The sequence below is a fragment of the Eulemur rufifrons genome, chromosome 14, assembly GCF_041146395.1.
Source record: "Eulemur rufifrons isolate Redbay chromosome 14, OSU_ERuf_1, whole genome shotgun sequence".
Taxonomy (NCBI): Eukaryota; Metazoa; Chordata; class Mammalia; order Primates; family Lemuridae; genus Eulemur; species Eulemur rufifrons.
In genome coordinates this window covers 14463435-14479103 of record NC_090996.1, presented here as the reverse complement: position 1 = coordinate 14479103, position 15669 = coordinate 14463435, and the positions used below count along the sequence as shown (strand labels likewise).

The window sequence follows — 15669 nt, the reverse complement described above, 5'->3', positions numbered from 1 at the left end:
CTCTCTTCCATTTTTCATGTTTTTGTTGTTACTATATTTGTTCTACTTGGTTTTTAATCCCCAAGTTAGTTTTAATAGTAATGGCAAGTTTTACCTTTCATAGTTAGCGCTCACTTAGCTTTGCCAGCCTGCTTTACTCATCCCGGCTTCTCTGCGCCCACTCCTCCCTCTGCTCTAATATCCTCACAGAAGTGCCCCCTTTAGAAGTCATTTCCTATCGGAAGGCTGCAGATGTCTTCATTTCACCCCACTCTTTTTCTCTCCTACTTTTATTTGGGAAATTTTCACCCTGCAGAAATGTAAGATGAATAAAATGAGTATCCTTCACCTAGATTCACCAACTGTTAGCATTTTGCCACTTTTGATTCCTCCTTCCCTCTCTCCCTCCTTCTCTCTCTCTCTCTCTCTTTTTCTCTCTCTCTCTCTCTCTCTCTTACACTCTCTTTAGACTGAAACATTTGAGAATTTGTTGCAGATACCCCACTCTAATACTCCAGCATCTGTCAACTATGAGCATTCTCCTACATAATCACAATATTATCAGCCTTAAAAATTTAACATTGATTCAGTACTATTATCTAATATATAATTCAAATTCAAATGTTCCTAAGTGTAGCAAAAAAGACCATTACAATTTTTTTCCAATTCCTGCATCCAATAAAAGATTATTTGCTATGTTTAGTTCTCATGTCCCCTTCATTTCCTTACCCTCAATCTAATAGTTCCCTGACCTTTTATTTTTCTTGACATTGATATTTTTTAAAAGATGATACCAGTTGTTTTGTAGAATAACCTTCCATCTTGGATTCATCTGACTGTTTCTTCCTTGCTGTAGTCGAGGGACCATCCTGGAGACGCCAGGCCCTGCTCAGTGCACCACGTCAGAGGCACTTGATGACCGTCTGTCCCATGAGTGATGATTTTGAGTGTGATTATTTGGTTAAATGGGGCCAACAGATTTGTCCAAATATAAAGGTGCATTTTTCCTTTGTAATTTATAAATAACCTGTGTGGTAATACTTTCAGACTACACAACTATTCTACTTCTTAACAGTCTTTACTCATTCACTGATGACACTTGCCTCAGTCAAATATTAACATGAGATATTGTGTCCTAGTGATTGTTTTAACTTCTACCATTTTGTCTATGTCTATTAAGTTAGCATTCATCTGTAAAGAACTCCTTTTCCTTCTCCACACTTCTATCCTTTTTTATTTTTTAGAAGGGACTTGTATTCTTTCTATTAATTCAATATGTTACAATTTAATCCTTCACTTATTCATTTTTCTTGCTCAAATTGTCTCACATTTGGCTGCTGGGAGACCCTTCAAAGTGTCTTCTGTATCTTTTCAACATGTTCTCTTCTGTTTTTGAGTATTTGTCACTTTCTGTCACCACAAGGTGCTCCAGGCTCATCTGTATTTTCCCTGCCCCAGGGCTGAAGTCAGCCATTGTTCCAGGCAGCCCTGGTTCCTCTAAGTGGACTATGATATTTAGAAACCAAGACCTGGAAACTGTGTGTGCTTATTACTACCGGGGGATTATTGTTTCCAAGCTCTTTCAGTGGACATAAGTTTACACTGGCACTTCTAACTCAAAATGGTTATCGCAGGGTTCTTTCTCCCCTTTCTCTATTTAGTATTTCTATCTTCTCCCACAATGAGAGCACTGGTTCCCAATGACATTAATACATTTACTCACCTACTCAATCCTGTAGTTCACACTAAATTGCTTTGGAATTGCTATACCAATACTACTGCCCACTACAAACTCACTAAGAAAAAGTCAAGATTTTTTTCTAGTTCTTTTTGTACCTAGGAGATGTCCTGTTAAGGATTACAGTCAGATATTGGGTTCTAAACTTTCTTGCCTTAGTTCTTTTTTTTTTTTTTCCTCTTTTGTGTATTATGTTTTCTATTTGATATACAGTTAGGTTCATTTGTTTCTGTGCAGGAAAATTTTCCTGTCTCTGTTAATTTAGTAATATATTTTAGGATATATAAAGCATTAGCATAGTTCAGAAGTCAAAACTACATGCAAAGATATGCTCAGAGAATCCCCATCCATGTCTGTATCTATACTTTGTATCCCATTCTCAACAATACTCCATAAATAGCCATTTTCATAAATTTCTGGTATATCCTTTCTGCTTTTTTAAATTTGTGTTTGTTTTTGGTGTTTAGGGGTATTTTGGGTTTGTTTTTCCTCTCTCTCTCCTTCTTCCTCTTTTTTCCCCCTAAAATAAACATATAGCACAAAATGGCAAAAAAAAAATTGCAAATCATATATCTAGTAAGTGCCTATTATCCATGATATATAAAGAATTCTTACAATGCAACAATAAAAAGACAAAGTAATTTAAAAATGTACAAAAAAGTCTAATAGTTCTCCAAAGATAAACAAATGGCCAAGAAATGCAGGAGAAAATGCTTAACATAATTAGCCATTAGGGAAATGCAAACCAAAACCACAATGAAATACCTCTTCACACTCACTAGGCTGACTGCAATAATATTTTAAAAATGGAAAATAAGAAGTATTGGCAAGAAGTGGAGGAATTTGAACCCTCATATGTTACTTCCAGGAATGTAAAATAGTACAGCTGCTATGGAAAGCAGTTTGGCAATCCCTCAAAAAGTTGAATTCAGAGTTACCATATGACCCAGCAATTCTGCTCCTAGGTATATACCCAAGAGAACTGTAAACATATGTTCATCCAAAAGCTGGTACACAAATGTTCTCAGCAGCATTGTTAATAGTCCAAAGGTGGTAACAACCCAAATATCCATCAAGAAATGATAAACAAAGTGTGTTATGCCCATTCATGCAATGGAATATTATTCAGTCATAAAAGTGAATTAAATACTGCTACATGGTAGGCTACGGTTTAGATGTTGTCCCTTCCAAACCTCATATTGAAATGTGATCCCCAATGTTGGAGGTAAGGCCTAATGGAGGTGTTGGGGTCCTAAAGGGAATCCCTCATGAACAGATTAATGCCCTCCCTTAGGGGTGAGCGAGTTCTTGCTGGTTGTTAAAAAGAGCCTGGCACCTACCACTCTCTCTGGCTTCCTCTCTTGCTGTGTGATCTCTGCACACACTGTCTCCCCTTCTGTCTTCTACCGTGAGTGGAAGCAGCTGAAGGCCCTTAGCAGATGCAGATACCCAGGCTTAAATTTTCCAGCCATCAGAATTATGAGCCAAATAAACGCCTTTTTCTTTATAAATCACCCAGTCTCAGGTCTGCTATAGAAACACAAAACAGACAAAGACATGGTACAACATGGATGAACCTTGAAAACATGCTAAGTGAAAGAAGCTAGACACAGAGGCCCACACATTTTATGATTCCATTTATATGAAATATACAGAATAGGCAAATCCATAGAGACAGAAAGTAGATTAGTAGTTGCCAGGGGCCATGGGGAGAGGGGCAAAGGAAAACGACTACTAAATAGCACAGGATTTATTTTGGGAGTGGTATGTTCTGGAATTAGATAGTGGTACACAGCTTTGTGACTTTAATATTATCATGCTGTATAAATATTATATAGTAAAAACTACTCAATTGTATACTTTACAGTAGTAGATTTTATGGTATATGAATTATATTCCAATAAATATAAGCATACTTTATTTCTTAAATACCAGTCAGCACCTTGTTCCCCCCCCCCTCCAATTAATATCCTGGAAGCCACTCCCTATTGGTTCATAGAAATCTTCACTTTTATTTTATTTTATATCTGTTACATATTCATTATACTATACTTTATTCTATCAGTCATATATAGACTTTTTTTAGACAGAGTCTTGCTCTGTTGCCCGAGCTAGAGTGCCATAGTGTCAGCCTAGCTCACAGCAACCTCAAACTCCTGGGCTCAAGTGATCCTCCTGCTTCAGCCTCCCGAGTAGCTGGGACTACAGGTGCATGCCACCACACCTGGCCAGTTTTTTCTATTTTTAGTAGAGATGGGGTCTTACTCTTGCTCAGGCTGGTCTTTTGGCCTCAAGCAATCCTTCCGTCTTAGCCTCCCAGAGTGCTAGGATTACAGGTGTGAGCCACCATGCCCGGCCCTATATGGACATTTAAACTACTTTCTATATTTTTATATTATAAGTAATAACACGATTAATATTTGTGCACTTTTTGTATTATTGGAGATAATTTTACCCTCATTCTTGAATGATAATCTGGATATGTATAAAATTCTAGGTTATCTAGGTTTACTTTCTTTTAACCCTTTGACACTATTATTACATTTTCTTCTATCTCTTTTATTTTTCTGGTAAGAAATCTGCTGTCAGTATAGTTATTCTTTTGTAGGTAATCTTTCTCTGTGGCTGTTTTTAAAATTTTTCTCTCCCTTGTTTTTGCTGTCTGCAATTTCACTCAGTAATTTATTTTCTCCTGCTTAAGAATCATTATGTTTCTTATGTCTGAAGAATCCTATCTTTTATTAATTTCAAAATTCTTAGCCTATTGTTCCTAAATATTGCTTTTCTTCCACTTGTTTTAGTTTCATTCTAGAATTCCTATTTAAATATTTTGGACCTTCTTTTTTGCCTTATTTTTACTTCGCCTCCCATTCACAGTTTATATCTCTTTATCTCTCTTTGCTCCATTCTAGAAAACACCCTTGATCTCTCTTCCACTCAATTATTTCTTTAGCTTTGTCTTACCTGATATTTCTCCTTACCTTTGAGTTTTGAATTCCAATGACTACATTTGTCATGTGTAGCTCCATTTGCTGCTTTTTAAACCCATCTTTTTTATAGTGTTCTATTATTTTGTTAGAATTTTAATTCCTTCTTTTATGTTTAATCATTTAAGACTTACTTTATAATCTTGCTCCAATTATCCTATTGTCTCAAGTTCGAGTGAAAATCTTGTTTTTTGAATGTACTGACTCTTCCTAAAGGTGGCTATTTGTGTGTGTGTGTGTGTGTGTGTGTGTGTGTAAGAGAAAAAGAGTTGAGGAAACTCATCTTCATTAATTAATTGTTATATTCAGAGGACTCCTATGCTCCCTGGATTATGTGATTGTTACACCATGGGATGGTTTTGCATGTTTGTGCCATTGTCCCACTGGCCTCACTGGTCTGAAACTGGTTTAAATTAATTTTTCATATTAAGGAGTCTTACAAGACACAGGTGGTATTTCAGTATCTTTTTAATCTTCTTATTTTCTGGCACATGTTAACTGTCTTCTTTTTTTCCTATCAAACTTAGCTCTTCATTTAAAATGTCTTTCATATATTTCACCTAAAATTTTATGTGCTTGTAACAGGAATAGGGTTTGTGATAGCGCATTCTGCTGTGTAGCTAAAATCAGAAATCTTTAAATAGATTCTCTCTCTTTTTTATTATAGTTATATACATAAAACATAAAATTTGCTATTTTAGTGGCAATTATATACACAACATTGTACAGACGTCACTAATATGTATTTTCAAAATGTTTTCATCACCCCAAACAGAAATTCTGCATGAATCAAGCAATAATTCCCTTATTGCTGTCTCCCTACCAGCCACTTCTAACTTACCTTCTGTCTTTATGAATTTGCATATTCTAGGTATTTTGTGTAAGTGGAATCATACAATGTCCTTTTGAATCTGATTTATTTTACTTACCATAATGTTTTTAAGATTTGTCTACATTGTAGTATGTGTCAAAGCTTCATTTCTTTTTATGTCTGAATAATATTTCGTTATATGATATCACAATTTGTTTATCCATTTACTCGTTGATATACATTTAGGTTGTTTCCACCTATTGGCTATTGTGAATAATACCACATGGAACATTCATGTGCAAGTATGTTTGAGTCTCTATTTTCATTTCTTTGGGATATATACCTAGGAGTGCAATTGCTGTATCATACAGTAACTCTATGCTTTTAAAATAGATTCTTAGCAAAATAAAATCAATCACAAGGCATAGCACTCAAATAGCAGAAGTGGTGAGGATCTTATATTATCTTGTGTCCATTTTCATTAACATATATTCAAAGTTAAGAGCAATATTTTTTAGCCCTGGAATAGCCCAGTTTTTGTTACTTATTGCTCAGCTGTGTACACTATGTCCATCTAGTGTGATTTTCAGTGGAGCTAAAATAGTTTGAGCAAGTGCTTGTGTGCTTTTGTTTACTTTTTTTAACTGTTGTTTCAGGAGGGGTTTTTGTTTGGGGTTTGGGGGTGATACCGAATCAATACTATACTCATTCCTGCTTCAGTACATTATTCCCTGGTCTTTCTTATCCCTCTGTGATGGCTGCTTAGCTTTCTTCTATTTAACAAACATTTATTGAGTGTCCATAATGTGCTAGAATCTGCAACAGCAACACAGTAAGACATAGGTCCTAGTCAATGAACCAGATACATACAGAGAAAAAATGATTTTAGAATAATGTGGTCAGAGCTATAATAAAGGAATGCAGAGAATGTTCCGGAACTATAGTCATAACTGAGATGAGGCCTGGTGTATGTTTTTTTGCACATTTGGCTGCAAAAACCAAACACTCATTTAGGTTCCAGCAAGTGATGGGAAATTCGTTACTCAAGTACACGTGGAAATAAGGCAGAATCCTTGGGAATGATGCCAGATGCAAGAGAGAATCTGCTTAGTCTAGTTCCCTGTTATGAACCTTGTGTTAAGACACCACTGACAGATCCCTTTGTATCCTACAGCCCAGATGCCCATCTGTGGTCCAGTCAGCTGTGACCAGAATGGCTGGTTCATTTGGAAACAACATAGTGATTCATGCGGAAGGTTCTCTTAAAAGGATGACATTCTGATGCTTAGCCCATCTGGTACAACCTCTGTTAATCTCTTCCTTCCTTTAAATATTCCAGCAACTCCTCTCAAACTCTTATCATACTTAATCTTATATTGATAATTGTCTTTTTCCTCCAGATCGCTTTTAATATATTTTGTGTGTCAAAGGGAAACCATACTCTCGTAGGAGAATACATGATAAGTTTGTTTTACCTGGGTCTCTCGGGTATCTAGAGTAGGAGTCGGGGAAAGAGCATTTTTGGGGGATTTCAGGAGAGAAAAAACTCATTTTTTCGTGCCTTAGAATAAAGAGACAATGAGTCACATTTAGAAGACATGGGTTGGACTCTCCTACTTCCACAGGTGTTCCTTCTCCCACCGTAGGAAATATTGGAGTTCCAGGACCGGCCATCAGGAGATGACAGTGAGGCCACATCGGGGTGGCCATTCTTACTCAGGTGGGTGGGAGTAAGGAGGAGGTTAGGAAGGCAACCCCATTGGCTGTGACTTTTGGCCCCTTTTCCTCATGGTTGCCCTGAGGTTATTTATTCCTGGCATTGGCTTTAAAAATACTTTTTTGGCACAAGTAACAGAAGGGTCTGGGGGCAGACTGCCTTCAGACACAGCTAGACCCTCATGCTCTGCTTCATCAGAACCATGTTCTTCCATTTCTGGGTTCTGCTGTCCTCCAGGTAGGCTCTCTTCTCAAACAGGCTCTTGAGTGGTGACCGGATGGCCACCAGTTACTCCACACTTACATCCTGTCTCAGCCGTGGCATGCACCATCTACCCCGCAGGTGCTGCTGCCCGCCGAGTGAGGAGTGGCTGGCACTGCCGGGCAGGGTGGAGTGGCCTGGGCACATCCTGAGGAGCCTCCGCCATCCTCCTGCTGCGGCCTCTGCTCAGGCTGGCATGGCCACCTCGCAGCACTAATTGGCCTTTTACACTTCTGCTCGTCCCCAGCTCTCCCGAAGACAATGAGCTTGGGAAACATGGAGCCTGTGCAGCGTCTTGCAGTCACCAAGTTTGTGTAGATGGAGTTGGCCTGTATGTGCTACCCAGTAGGAGGTTGTATTATTCTAGGAATAACAAATACACATTTTCTAAATGCAAATATTTTAAAATGTACTGCAAGGAAGGTCAATGATTAAAAAAACCATCTCTTAATTCTCCTGGTCTATGGCTTTATCTTGTATACCTTGCTTGCTTATGAGGCACCTCTTCATACATAAATCAGCCCCCTTTGAATAATAGTTAAATCCAACAGGATTGAAACACAGCCTTGAAGACATATAATGAGCAGTAAGGATTACTATCCATCTACACCCCCAGGGATGTGAATATTTTATATGAGAAAAAGTAGAGGCCAAGAACAAGGTTCATTTAAAATATATAAAAATAACATAAGCACTGGTGGATTGAAAGCCCATCTGAAAGGACTGTTAACTTTTTGGTGATGCTGATGTGGAATCATTGTGTTTCTTTGCAGAAAAAAAAAAAAGACACAGTGTATGAATGGCTCCCTGCATCGTGCTGCATCAGCAGACAGTCGCATTATTTTTCTGTGGAATGTGCAGTGCTTTGTGCCTCTGTTCTCTCTTTAGCACATAGAGCCACAGCAGAGAGAGAATCCGAACATTCAAAGAGAGACAAAACAAAAACAGATTATTCTGCTGTGCTGCTGCATGGCCACAGCACAATACTCTGTTCAAAATTGTCTCCTGTCAGGCACATTTTTTAAACAGTATTATGTTTATAAAGGCTCTCAGTGTTGGAGAATTTGCATGTGTAGGGAAAATAGCTGCATGTTGCAGAATATTTCCTGAAGGCCAGATTTTTTTTTTTCCCTCCCCCAGGGAATCTATTTCCTTAGCATTTTGGAAGGTACCTGAGTTTTCCATGGTCACTAAAAGGTACTGAGTAGTTGACTGTACCATTCTGTTACGTTAGGTACTGCCAGCCTGGTCTGATGCTTTCACAGGCCTCTTACAAGGTCTTTCTTATACCCAAGTCATGTTTTTTACACAGACATGCAGTCCAGGCACAGCTGGTTGGAAGGTGTAGAATTGGACATCTTCATTTCCTAATTGCCCTGTAAGTAGTCTTCAATGTTAATTTTCAGAATGCAGGTCACCCGAAAGGCCAGTTCTTGGCCCTTCTACCTGAATAGCTGATGATTCCTCCTCTTGCATCCATCATGATCAATTATCCAGAAAAATTGATTATTCAGATCGTTAAATCCCCAATTAGTCTGGATAATCAGCATCCTATTGTAGGCCATAAATGTGGCCTGTGCTGTAGAACAGGGTGGGCTTTTCCCGGCACCCTGTGGCTCTTCTCTCCACATGCTCAGATGTGCGTCTCAGTCCCATGCTTTCTGCTCTGTTGGCTTTCTGCTTGCCTTGAATGCTGGACTCTGTGTCGTGGGGCCTAGAGTGACCCAGCTGGGGGATTTCCTCAGACTCTCCCTTTTTTAACTGGAATAAAAGTTGAAATGACACATACATAAAACACAGATCAACTTTAATGTACATGCCCTCACATACCTGCCATGGCTGTGAGAGTGTTTCCTCTACCTGTGGTCCTGCTAGATTTCAAACCCATGTTCACCTGGCCAATGGTCTTAACTAAGAAAGATGGCATCGACCGAAATTAGGTGTGACCTACTATCTTAGTCCATTGGGCTGCTATAACAAAATACCATAAGCTGGGAGGCTTACAAACAACAGAAAGTTATTTCTTCCAGTTCTGGAGGCTGGAAAGTCCAAGATCCAGGCACCAGCAGATCTGGTGTCTGGTGAGGGCTCATTTTTTGGTTCAGGGATGGGGCTTTCTCACTGTACCCTCAGCTGGTAGAAAGGCCAGACAAGCTCCCTCAGGCCTCTTTTATAAGGCTCCACCCTCATGACCTAATCACCTCCCAGCGGCCCCACCTCATAATATAATCACATTGGGGATTAGGTTTTGACATGTGAATTTTGGGGGAACACAAACATCCAGACTGTCTCACCTACCTGAGGTCTTATAGCTGGTGAGTAGCCAGGCCAGCCAGCTGTTTCCTACCCCTGTTTTGTCACTAGTTCTGCACTGGGTGTTGGGGCAAGGGAGATTGTGTAGGATTTGAAAATGAGTGAGATGAATGAGGAGCAGGCCCTGCCCTTCAGGAGCTTAGGGGGAAATAGTAAATCCCCCTCAAAAGTAGATGATGGTAACAATCTAAAGTGGGTGCAGATAAATGACCTGAGTGAGCTGAGTTGCTGTGGGGACATTCGCGGGTGGTGCATCTTGAAGTGGGAGAGTGCTCCAAGCAAGGCATCAGTGTGAGCTCATAGCGGGAGCACGAGGGGCCAGGGGCCCAATTCACAGAGAACAAAGGGTCTGCAGAGTAAGTCTGGGAGACAGACCAGACAACAGAGGAGCCAGAATGGAGTTAAGTTTATTCTGTGACCTCATTGAAGGTTGAAAGCCAAGGAGCTATGTGATGACGGCTGTTTTAGGAAGACAGATCTAGCAATGGAGCGGATGGGCTGAAGGGTCACTTTCTAAATTGCATTTCTTAGGCTACAGGAAGGGAAGCTGGCTTTGTGTCTTCAGAATTTGTTTTCAAATGCTAATGTGTATATTGTGAATTCTGAGAAAAGGAAGAGTTCCTAAATTTATTTGACCACAAAACCTCTTTGTCACAGGAACTGGTGCGTGGTAGAACCTCAGTGTTTTTGCATGAACAAATAAGCAAGTACAACACAAGTATGCCACAGAATGTGGTTCAAGAAACACTGCCTTCTTTAGAGGGGCTGAAGCAAGAAGGAAGGCCCATGAGAGGCTTTGGTAGTTATCCAGGGAAGATGTACTGATTGCTCAAGCTAAGCTTTCATGGGCTGAAGTTAGAGAAGCAAACCACTGACCACCCTTCCAGGCATGTCCTTCCCCGAGGCGGGCTTGGCTGGGGGATCCACTTCTGGGCTCTCCTGCCCCCTGGGCCCACCCCCACAGTGACCAGCACAGGTCTGGCGTGTGTGGGTTCAAGACAGTTTGTGGAAGGAGGAGGAAGGGGACCTGAGGGACTTGGCAGGCGGGTGGGTAAGAAGAAGACTGACTTCTTTATTTATATGTTGACTTGCTTGAAAAATATTTTCAGTCCTTAACCAAAAAGCGCAGTGACCTTTCCACTGCACCATCTGTTCGTACTGGATGCAAGTGAGAGTCTCCATGTAAGGGCTCAGAGAAACCTCAGAGGGTAGGGAGCGGGCAGAGATGGAGTCTGCGCCTGTTTTTCTCTTATTCATCTTTCCCCTCCCCTTCTAAAATCAGAATGTGTCCTTACGGGGGCTTTAATGACAGGAGACTCAGTCAAAGTGAGGAGGCGTTCACCTGAAGGAAGCATCTGGGATGTGAGCAGAGCCTGGGCACTAGGGGCCCTGCCCTGTAAGCCCTCCAGGCTCCGATGGGTGTTGGAGCTCCTCCAGCTCCTGGTTCAGGTGAAGCCCACCCGGTTCTCCAAACTGCTCTGGGTCTCCTGGCCTCCTAGAGGCTCTGACTCTCTTCTCTCCCCTCCTCTGACCTTTCTCTTCTGCCTTAGCTTCTTCTCCCTCATCCATTATTTTCTCGGGAATGTGTCACTGCTGTGCTAATGTCCTTTCCCTCATTAAACTCTCAACTTTCCTAAACCTCCTTGAGTAAATTCACCAATGGGTTATTCATAGTCTGTTCTTGTCTCCATGTATAGCAAAAATAAGAAAACTCATTCTGGGGCAGATAGATGCTGATCCTTAACAATTTCTCTTTGCTCTTCCTCCACATGTTCTCTTTGTCTTTTATTTCACTCATCTCTAAGCCAGAGTACATGAGAATGACTGATTTGTGACTGATTTGCCCCAGATCACAATTCTGGTTTGTGGCAATACTGGGAAGAGAGCCTAGTGTTCTATTCTACCATACCCACCCCCTTCCTCAACAATGCCTACTTTTCTAGAAGCTCTTACTTTGTTATAAAGACAGAAGAGTCTACTCCAGATGTTGAGAAGAGGTAAGGAGCAATTATGAAAGCCCACTACTGGGGATGGCTTAGCATTTTGCACTTAGTGAAAACCCATTTCAGCTTTTCCTCATATTTGGTTGAAAGCATTTGCATTATACAGTTCATTTATGCCTTTATCATAATTAGGTGCAAGTCGCTGCTGCAATATGCTTGTCTACATTATTATTGTGTTTGCCTTTTTTCATTCCTGCTCATCTTATGTTATTTTGTCTTATTGGCTTCATGTCAGATCTTTTAGATATTTGTAATACTCTGCTTTCTGAGACTGGGGGTGGGGCAAAGACTGTTATGTCAAAAACTCAGGGAAAATGAAGAAATGTGTATACTTTTGTACACATATAGAGAAACTGCACTGAAATCACAGTGAGGTTGTGGCAGACATGAGAAAACATAAGATTAACAGCTTAGAGGGTTTTCGTGCTCCTGGAACTCAGAAATGGTATGTTTGCAGTTGCTGCACAAACATGGTCTAATTGCTACAGCTATTTTTAAAAGGAACGTTTGAATGACTAAGGCAGGGACGTTCAAAGACCTGCTCTTGCACAGGCACAGTAATCGTTCCCAACTCTTATATCAAAATGATTTTTTGCTTGAGGACAGAGCGTTTCGTGTCTGTGGCAGCCACAGTGACATGGGGCTGTGAGGTGGCTCCAACGCAGCTCCAGAGGAGCAGGGACGGTCCACTGGGTAATTAAAAGCTAAATGGAATGTTGAAAAGACGCCCATACAATTTGATTGATTCATTGATTCACTTTTTGAGAATTTAAATGAGACCTTCACAATCATTTGAACTTTTAAAAAGAAATTGTTTTGAAAGTCTCTGACAGTGGGTGTGTTTGGCATATCTGAGTGACTGGTGAGATTGGACTCATTTCATGTGGGCATTGATAAGTTGGGTGCAGCCATCAAGTGTGTATGTCATATTTTCTTAGAAATCTTACAATTGCTGCTTATTGACCTTCCTGGCCCTGGTCCCTGAGAGCTTTGAATTAGCCCCTAAAAGCACAAGGACTCAAGGGTATTTTCCAAATAGCAGAGTCTACATGTGCATGATCAGGTAGTCGCAGGGCTGGGACAAGCAGAGAGAGCAAGAGCTCAGTTTCTCCCCTGTTCTCTGTGGCTGTTTAGCAAAGCCAAGTGGTCGTGGCGATGGGGAAGGGACCCAGGCGAAGCCAGGGGAGTCTGATTGGGTGTCCTGGAGGGTGTGTATTCTAACCAAGCACCCTTTGTGGCCAATTTCAAGAGTTAGGGAAATTGATAAAGTCCCCTCAAGAGCTGAGTACTGAGTCGCATTCTGACTCATCGTTCTTACATTCTATCTACCTTCCACCCAGAGCACTGTGTCAAAAACCTGGCCTGGCCAGGTCACAATTTGGATAATTATTCATTTTGTAGATATTTTACTTTTTTTTCCTTTATTTTGCAGCCTACCGCTTGTTCATTTCTTTATCCTTTACAACCTCCATTAAATGGGAGGGGAGAGTAAACTCTAAGAAAGCTTTCCTGTTACTTCTTAGTGCTCTGGGAGAAAAGGGGATTATTTGTGCTCTTGCCCTTGTCTTAAGAGACAACGGAAAGTCGACTGCTCCTGCATGTCAGAAGCAAATCGGTCGTTTTAAGCAATTCCTAGGTAACGTTTAACATGGCCTTAAATAATTAGAGGCTTGCTAGGAATTATTTATATGAACCTGTATTACACACTTTGCCTCTGTATGTGTGTGTGTATGCATTGTATTTCTAGGAAAAACACTGAATAGCAGTTTTTTTACTGAATAATTATATATTAGAGAAATTTATCAATACTCCTTCCAAATTCTGTATACTTCATGTTACCCTTCATACTACCTTCCATCTGCTGGAAAGGAGAAAGTTATAGAAGATAGATAGATGGACAGATACATAGATGGATAGATAGATGATGGATGGATAGACGGATGGATGGATAGATAGATGGATGGATGGATAGACGAATGGATAGATGGATGGATAGATAGATGATGGATGGATAGATGGATGGATGGATAGATGGATGAATGGATGGATGGTTGCATAGATAGATGGACAGATGGATGGATAGACAGATATAGATGGGTAGATGGATGGATAGATAGATAGAGGATTTCAGCTTCTACAGCAGTTCTTGATTTAGGCACAGTTGCACATTCTTGGTATAAAGTTGCTCATCATGCCAAGTGCCTGACAGCATTTCCCCATTTTAATGACTGTTCTGCCTCACAGACCTGAGGCAAATCTCCATCTAAAAACACTACCACCATCTCTCAACAAACTGACTACAAAGTAACTGATTGTTTTCTGTCAAATGAATCCTAAAATAGTATAGAAAATACAAAGATTCTATCTGTTTCATGGGCTACACATTTTCAAAATTCTTCTCAGGCTTATTCGGAATCTGACTTGGCAATAAATGAGAATCAATCACTTGGTAGCGTATCTGATTTCTATTATCTTGTAGGCAAGTGTCTCTATTTCCAAGCCAGCCTTCATCATGCATTTAGCTAATATTTATTGAACCTCTGTGTTCTGTTGGGAGTTATGTGTGACATGAGGCTGGCTGGGATATCAGATGTCCAGCTGTGAGCATTTCTCTCCAAGGAAGCCGCCTTGCACCAGGACACAGACAGCTGTGGACACTTTGGGAACTCAGAGGCAAGCTCCTCCCTGCCTTTAGGGGCAGCAGGCAGTCCTGGCAGGGGAGTTGGCAGTTGAAATGGACATTGAGGGGTGGGTGGGTGGAGACTGTAATAAGGAAATGGAGAAGGGGGTGTCAGGAAGTCATGGCTCCTGTTTGAGCAAAGCCAGATGAGCCAAACTCCTAATCAGGCTTAGAGGAACTTCTGCAGGGCCAGTTGTCAAATTAAAAACATAAACCATGCCTTTGTTTTCAGAGCTCTCAAGGAGGAAAAACTAGGACATCCTAGACACAGTTTTGATTTCTAACGGGATTATCTCAAAGTTACTTTCCGGCTTATACACACATGCACATGTATGTATACAGAGTGTTAAGTGCATACGCACATACAGGCACGCACACACCTCCTGCACTCAGGGTTTACTGTCACCATGTGAAGATATGAAGATGTACGGCTCACAGATCCTGATCACACTCTCAGTAAAGCAGAAACAGCTTCTGTTGTGATTCTAGTTTTCTGTTTCAGGGCCCGAAAGTCAATTTCATGGGCCTTACATGCAATTCATAGTTTTGTTGGAATACCCTTCTAAGCAGAGATCACAGAGCGACCTTTCTTTTGACTTGGTCTCAGGTCACCTGCCCCAAGTGCTGTCTTTCCACCCCAAACACAATAGGAGATCTGAGCCCAGGGTACTATGGGCCGTGTGTCTTCCGTCTCAAGACCGTGGTATCCTACAACACTTAGGAAGCATCTGTGTCCCTCTCAGGTGTCTCTGTAGGAAAACATTGGACAAGCAGTTCGACTGACGGCCTCCATCTTCAGCCGGCCCAATTTATCCTCTAATAATTTTCCACATACATGCTTTCTCACTAATGTATCCATACCACTTACAGTTTTATATTTCACCTCTTTTCAGATTAATCTGTTAGCTTAGAATTATTCTTCTATCTATTATTATTACAACATCCAATGTAATCATCATTAGCCCATTAACTCATAGCCATTACTATCATTGCTAATATAATGACTGTTAACTAAACATGAATAATTTATGCCATCACTAATATAATTACTATTATTAACTATATTCTATCTCACATAATCTATCTTTGCTGCTTCATCTCCCTCTGCTTCCTTTCACCTTCTCCCTGCAGCTCTGTGGTGCAAACTGAACAACTTAGAGTTTCTTGCAGACTCCAAGAG

The 15669-nt window shown here is 40.6% G+C and overlaps 1 protein-coding gene across 1 annotated transcript in view; it reads left to right on the top strand.

The window, feature by feature from the left end:
* SDK1 (sidekick cell adhesion molecule 1) overlaps positions 1-15669 on the top strand; it is an 860282-nt gene that overhangs the window by 560787 nt on the left and 283826 nt on the right. The gene's annotated exons all lie outside the window — the stretch shown is intronic.